At 41.6% G+C, this 7,174-nt stretch overlaps 1 protein-coding gene across 1 annotated transcript in view; it reads right to left on the reverse strand.

Annotated features, from left to right (window-relative positions):
- STARD13 (StAR related lipid transfer domain containing 13) overlaps positions 1–7,174 on the reverse strand; it is a 68,658-nt gene that overhangs the window by 58,236 nt on the left and 3,248 nt on the right. Inside the window, exon 2 of the mRNA XM_023740358.1 lies at positions 6,117–6,190. The gene's annotated coding sequence lies outside the window, so the exon portion shown is untranslated. The remainder of the gene's footprint in view (positions 1–6,116; positions 6,191–7,174) is intronic.

Consider the following 7,174-nt stretch of genomic DNA (forward strand, 5'->3'; position numbering starts at 1 on the left):
GAGCAGGGATCTGATTTCTAGACTGCCACATACTATCTAAATGTCCAAGTTTTCAACAAAAAACTATGAGACATATTTATGAGACAAAAATCAACCAACCAACAAACAAGAAAAACCCCAAAAAATCCAAGAAAGTATGGTCCACACACACAGGAAAAAAAGCAGTCAATAGAGCTGTCACAGAGGAAGTTCGGACACTGGAGTTAGTACACAACAACTTTAAATCAGCTATTTGAAGTATGTTCAAAGAACTAAAGGAAACCATGTCTAAATAACTAAAAGAAAGTAAGAGAATGATGTCTTACCAAGTTAATAATATCAATAAAGAGACAGAAATTATGAACAATAACCAAATAGAAATTCTGGTGTTGAAAAGTACAAGTCAGATGAAAAAGTCACTAGAGGGGCTCAACAGCAGCCTTGCGTAGACAGAAGAAAGAATCAGCAAACTTGAAGAGAGGTCAATTGAGATTTTACAGTCTATGGTACAGAAAGAAAAAAGATAGAAGGAAATGAACAGAGCCTCAGGGATCTGTGCAACACTACCAAGTGTGCCAACATACACATACGGGGAGTCTCAGAAGTAGAGGACAGTGAGAAAAGGGACAAGAAACATTTGAAGAAATAATGTCCAAAACTGATAAAAAGTTAAATCTATACATTCAAGATGGTCAACAAACTCCACATAGGATAAACTCAAAATGATCCACACCTAGGCACACCATAATCAAACTGCTAAAAGCTAAAGACAAAGAGAAGAACCGTGAAGGCAGCAAAAGAGAAGTGAGTCATCACCTAAAAGACAGTCCCAGTTAGATTAACATCTGATTTCAAACAAGAAATCATGGAGACCAGAAGGCAGTGAGATGGCATATTCAAAGTGCTGAGAGAAAAGAAAGATCGTTAACCAAAAATTGTATATCCAGAAAACAGCCATTCAAAAGTGAAAGAGAAATTAAGATAGTCCTAGATAAACAAAAACTGAGAGAATTCATTGCTAGTAGACCTGCCCTACAAGAAATGCTAAAAAGAATCCTTCAAACTGAAAGCAAAGGACACTAAACAGTAACTCAAATCCATAAGAAGAAAATAAAGAGATAGGAAAAATATAAAATACAGTACGTGGTTGTTGTTAAGTGCTGTTGAGTTGGTTCTGACTCACAGTGACCTATGTACAAGAGAATGTAACAGGGCCTGGTCCTGTACCATCCTCACAATCATTGCTATGTTTGAGCCCATCGTTGCAGCCACTGTATCAATTCATCTCGTTGAGGGTCTTCCTCTTTTTCATTGACCCTCTGCTTTAACAACATAATGTCCTTCGCCAGGGACTGCTCCCTCCTGATAACATGTCCAAACTACGTCTCCTCATCCTTGCTTCTAAGGAGCATTCTAGCTGTACTTCCTCCAAGACAGATTTGTTTGTTCTTCTGGTAGTTACTAAATGTTAGCTAGGAGTTCCTGGGTGGTGCAAACAGTAAATGGTCTCAGCTGCTAACTGAAAGGTTGAAAGTTGGTGTCTACCCAGAAGACTCAAAAGTCCTGGTAGTCTATTTCAGAAAAATCAGCCATTGAAAATCGTATGGAGAACAATTATACTATGACATCAGTGGAGATGCCATCAGGCAGAATTGACTTGATGGCAAATTTTTTTTTTAAATATCCGGCACTATTATCTATTATTTACCTGGCAAAGCAAGACTTCAAATTTTAACATTGCTGATTTTTTAAATGATGAAATACAAATATCTAAAAGAAGAAAGGATAGAAATGAATATCATTAAAAGTATAAACCCTCTCCACCCCCTTAGCCTCCCACCCAGCTTTAGAAGTTTCTCATGGACTGTTCTTGAAAGTGTAGGCATACAAAGGGCATTTGGAGCAGCTCTTTGGAGAAGGTCACATAAAAAGGCCATTTAAAGATATAACATCAATGTTTTTCATATAAAATAATACATACTAGAGAAATCCACTATCTTTCACCCTACAATGTCTGTACCTGACTGTACCCCAAACTTGACCCCTATACTACATAGTTTGGGATGAGGTTCACTGGGGGAAGGGGAAGAAGGTGCTTTTCCCTGTACATTAGCTTAGTTAAAAATAACATTTTGTTCCAGGTTGCATTAAAGTAGAGGAGCTCTGGTGGCACAGTGGTTAAGCGCTCGGCTGCTAAGTGAAAGGTTGGCAGTTTGAACCCACTAGCCACTCTTCGGGAGAAAGGCTTGGCAATCTGCTTCTGTAAAGATCACAGCCTTGGAAACCCTATGTGGCAGCTCTGCTCCACCCTATAGGGTCGCTATGAGTCAGAATTGACTTGACGGCAATGGATTGCATTAGAGTGTTTTGGAGTTAAAATGGCTGGGTCAAAACAGTGGCATCAAAATATCAGGTGTTCTTGTCTGAGTAATTCCTACTGGCCTTAAGGTCTTTGTTTCAGGAAGCCTCTCTGCAACCACCCCCCCCCATTAGGTACTCCACATGGGTACCTAACAGCGGTCATGCCATCTGTCATTTATCAACCTTGGCTCTGTTGGCATTTGGGGCCAGATAATTCTTTGCCTTCAGCAAAGACAGCAAACCTGAATTGTTTCGGGACTCTAAAACTGAGAGCTGCACATTCAGTAATCAGGGCTGGGCTTGGGTCTTCACTGCCATCAACTCCTTTAGTACAATATACCCGAGCCCATAAAAAGGTCATATAGTTCCACAGCTCTTCAAGTGTAAACTGGACCTAACCCATTAATTCTCCCTGGTGGCGCAAATGGTTAAGTGCTTGGCTACTAATTGAAAGGTTGGAGATTCAAGTCCACCTGGTGGTGCCTCAGAAGAAAGGTCTGGCCATCTACTTCCAAAAAAAAAAAAAAATCAGCCACTGAAAATCCATGGAGCACAGTTCTACTCTGACACACATGGGGGTGCCATGAGTCAGAATTGACTCGGCAGCAAAAGGTTTGGCTTTTTTTTTAAGTCCATTTACTGTCTGTGAGAAAACCAAAGGTAAATCAGATTCTTGACTTGGATAACATGTGCAGACCTTCAGCTCTCCTGTCATCCTCTGTCTACCCAGCAGAGCCCACCTACCTCTGTCTGTGGTAATTTTCTCAACTCTGTACCAGCTCAGCATTTCAAACACGTGTAAGCAACGCACAGCCCACGGAACACTGAAAATGAAGCAGGAGCCCAGCCCCCCCTCGGTGAGGGCAGTGCACGTGGAAGAGAAGGAGCAAAATCACAATGCTTGCTACTCTCCGAGTATAAATCATCACGTACCATCTGAATGGGCGGGCGTCTAATTAGCTGCTCATCAGTCTCAACGTTTGCATAGTGCTGGCTTTCCCCTGGGGCTGGGCATCTTCCCTCTGCCTGCTTTCTGCTGTTTGCCAGATGGGAATCTGCATCTTCGTGGCCGCGGAAGGCAAAGAAGCCCCACATATCCTCCCTTCAGCCGCCCCCTCCATCCCTGCTGACCTCGCCTGCGTCCTTTGCTCCACCCCTGAGGGCCGGCTCCCTGGGCCTCTCTTCTACCCGCAGCTCTGGGTCTTTTTCCTGCGCCCATACCCCAAGCATCTCAGTTCACACACCTACAACAAATGCTTTTCTTACTTCATCATATTTTGGAGCCAAAGCTGTCATAAGAGTTATTCCATTTATAACAACCTCTTGCCACTGTGTCTGTTTTTATACAAGCTGAACCTTATCAACAGTTCTGTGTTGTCTGGCACGGCTGCGGTGCCAAATGTTTACGTAGTGATACCCTTTGGGGTAGGAGTCCTGGTGGCGCAGTGATTAAGCACTTGGCTGATAACCAAAAGGTTGGTGGTTCAAACCCACGCATCTGCTCCATAGGAAAAAGACCTGGCCATCTGCTCCCATAAAGATTACGGCCTAGAAAACCAAGGGGGGCAGTTCTACTCTGTCACTCACGGTGGCTACAAGTTGGAACAAACTCATCGGCACCCAACAACAACGATTTCACATAATTATACTGGCTTCTCCCTGTGACGTGTCTGAAAGGCTCTTTTAAGGAGTAGACATCGATGGAGAAGTCCACAGCGTAGCCAGCATCTCAGATAACACATGGCAGGTGAGAAGATAAGGATTTACCACCCACAGGTTTGAGATTGAAGGTTGGGCCCGCCAAGTCTCGTACGTCATCCTGGAACAGAACGCACAGCCCGAGAGAACGTCTGTCCCTGTAATGCTGATGAAATATGTGACAGAATTTTTATTCTCAGTTTCAGTATCATCTTTCATTAAAATTTTAGAATTACAGCCCAAGGATTCTATGAAAAAGCTACTGGAAGAATGGGTGAGTTTAGCAAGATTCCAGGACATAAGGGTAACATACAAAACATCTTTAAAATGAACAACTGGAATTTAAAATAATTTAGAAAAAAAGTATCATTTAAAATAGCACCAACCACCCCCCCCTAAAAAAAAAATCTACTGTCAAGTTGACTCTGACTCGCTGTGACCCCAGGTGTGTCGGAGCAGAAGTGTGCTCTGTGGAGTTTTCAATGGCTGACACAAAACACGAAATTCTGAGGTACTGACAAATACGTGTAGCATCTTTATGTTGAAAACTATAAAGCACAGGTGGAAAAAATCAAAAGAGATCTAAACATATAGAGACTATACTGTGTTTATGTATTGAAGACTCAATATTGTTAAGATGTCGATTTTTCCCCAAATTGATCTATAGATTCGACACTTTCCATTCAAAACTGCAGTAAGATTTCCTTTTTATAGATCTCAACTACTGTTTTTAGAATTTCTGTAGAAAGGCAAAGGAACTACAACAGCCAAAACAATCCTGATAAAGAAGAAAAAAGTAGGAGGATTCATACTACCTGAATCTAAGACTTACCTAAAGCTGAAGTAATCAAGACAGAGCCCTACTGAAGAAAAGACAGGCACATAAATAAATGAAACAGAATAATAGAGTCTAGAATAGACTCATACATATATGGTCAATTGATTCACAGTAAAGGTGAAAGGGAAATCCAATGAAGAAAGTATAATCTATCTTTTCAACCTGGTCCTGAAACAAATGGCTGATCATGTGCGAACAAATGAATCTCGAGCCATACTTTGTACCTTATGTGTCTTTGTGACCTTATGTTATACAAAGGTTTCTGAGCTATGACATTAAAAACATGAAAGGAAAAGCTAACAAAATTGGACTTGAGCAAAATTAAACATTTTTGTCCCATGAAAGATGCTGTTAAGAGATTGGAAACACAAGCTACAGACTGGTAGACAATGTTTTCAAAACATATCTAGCAAAAGATTTAGATCTACAACATATAAAGAACTCTCAAAGTGCAATAACAAAATATACAACCCAATTTAAAAAAATGGGCAAAAGATTTGAACAGACACTTCACCAAAAGTAAACAGACGTATGGATGGCAACTAAACACATGATCCGATGTTTACCACCATTAGTCATTAAGGAAATGAAAACTAAAATGACAAGGAGGTACGACCAGACACCTATTACCAAAACCAAAAACCAAACCCGTTGCTGGAGTCGATTCCGACTCACAGCGACCTTCTTAGAATCCCTAAAAACAAAACAAAAACTGACAATACCAAGTGCTGGCAAAGAGGTGGAGCAACTGGAACTCCCATACACTGTTGGTGGGAATACCAAACGGTCTAGCCACTTTGGAAAACAGCTTGGTGGTTTCTTACAAAGTTAAAATACACTTATCATATTTTAACCATAATCCATTCACAGGTTTTTACCCAAAAGAAATGAAAACTTATGCTCACGCAAAAACTTGAATATGAATGTTTACAGTGGCTTTATAATCATCAAAACTGGAAACAACTCAAATGTCCTTCAACTGTTGAGTGGATAAGCAAACTCCAGTACATCCATACAATGGGATTCCTACTCAGTAATAAAAAGTAATGACTCACTGATACACACAACAATATGGATGAATTTTCAGTGCTTTATACTGAGTGAAAGAAGCCAGAGTCAAAAAGCTAGTTACGTTTTGATTTCATTTGTATGACATTCTGGAAAAGGCAAACTGTAGGAACGAGAAATCATCATTTGACAGGGCTGGGAACAGCGGTAGAGACTGAAGACAAAGGAGCACCTGGAGTCTGGGGTGTGATGGAACCGTTCTCTTGGTTTTGGCGGTGGTTACAGGACGGTACGCATTTGTCAAAACTGTACATGGAAAACAGTGAATTTTACTTTATACATATATATTATATCTCAATTTAAGGATGCTTGGTGGTACAATAGTTAAGCACTTGGCTGCTAAAGGAAAGGTTGGTGCTTCAAACCCACCTAGCAGCTCCTCAGGAGAAAGACCTGACAATCTGCTCCCATAAAGATTTAAAAACAAAACAAAACCAAACCAAACCTGTTGCCTTTGTGGAGTTGGTTCCGACTCACTGAGATCCTATTGGACAGAGTAGAACCGACCCACCGGGTTTCCAAGGCTGTCACCTTTATGGAAGCAGCCCTGAGTACTGGGCTGACACTCAGTTCTGCCCGTAACTGCCCACATCTTTCTCCCGCAGAGCACCTGGTGGGTTCAAACCACTACCCTTTCCATTAGCAGCTCAGAGCTGTAAACACGGGGTCACACGGGGTTGCTGTGAGTCGGGATGGACTCGATAACACCTAACAACAGTGCAACTTCAATTTAAAGGGGACTTTAAAAAATCATTGCAGGCAAACAATAATATATGAAAAAATAAAAATCATGTCTTTCTTAATAGCACCAACCAATAAAAATACTCCTGGTTAGAACCAAGAGGGAGAACTCTGGATGAGGTCTTGGTTAATGAATGCTTTGGGGGGAATCTACTCCTGTTTGGGGTGCACCTCTGACGTGCTGAAGAGAACACTGCTTTCCCAATTCATTACCTTTACAGGATAACAAAGGAGCCCTGGTGGTGCAGTAGCTAAGCAGTCTGCCGCTAACCTAAAGGTGGGTGGTTCAAGCCCACCCAGCCACTCTGCAGGAGAAAGACCTGGCAATCTGCTTCTGTAAAGATGACAGCCTAGGGAATCCGACGGGGCAGTTCTGCTCTGTCACATGGGGGCACTATGAATTGGAATCTACTCGATCGCACACAACAGCAACAGCAAAGAGTAACAACCAAATCACCCGCGCCTCTCACAGACTCTCACAAGCAAATC

Source organism: Trichechus manatus, unplaced genomic scaffold (genome assembly GCF_000243295.1).
Source record: "Trichechus manatus latirostris isolate Lorelei unplaced genomic scaffold, TriManLat1.0 scaffold00153, whole genome shotgun sequence".
Lineage (NCBI taxonomy): Eukaryota > Metazoa > Chordata > Mammalia > Sirenia > Trichechidae > Trichechus > Trichechus manatus.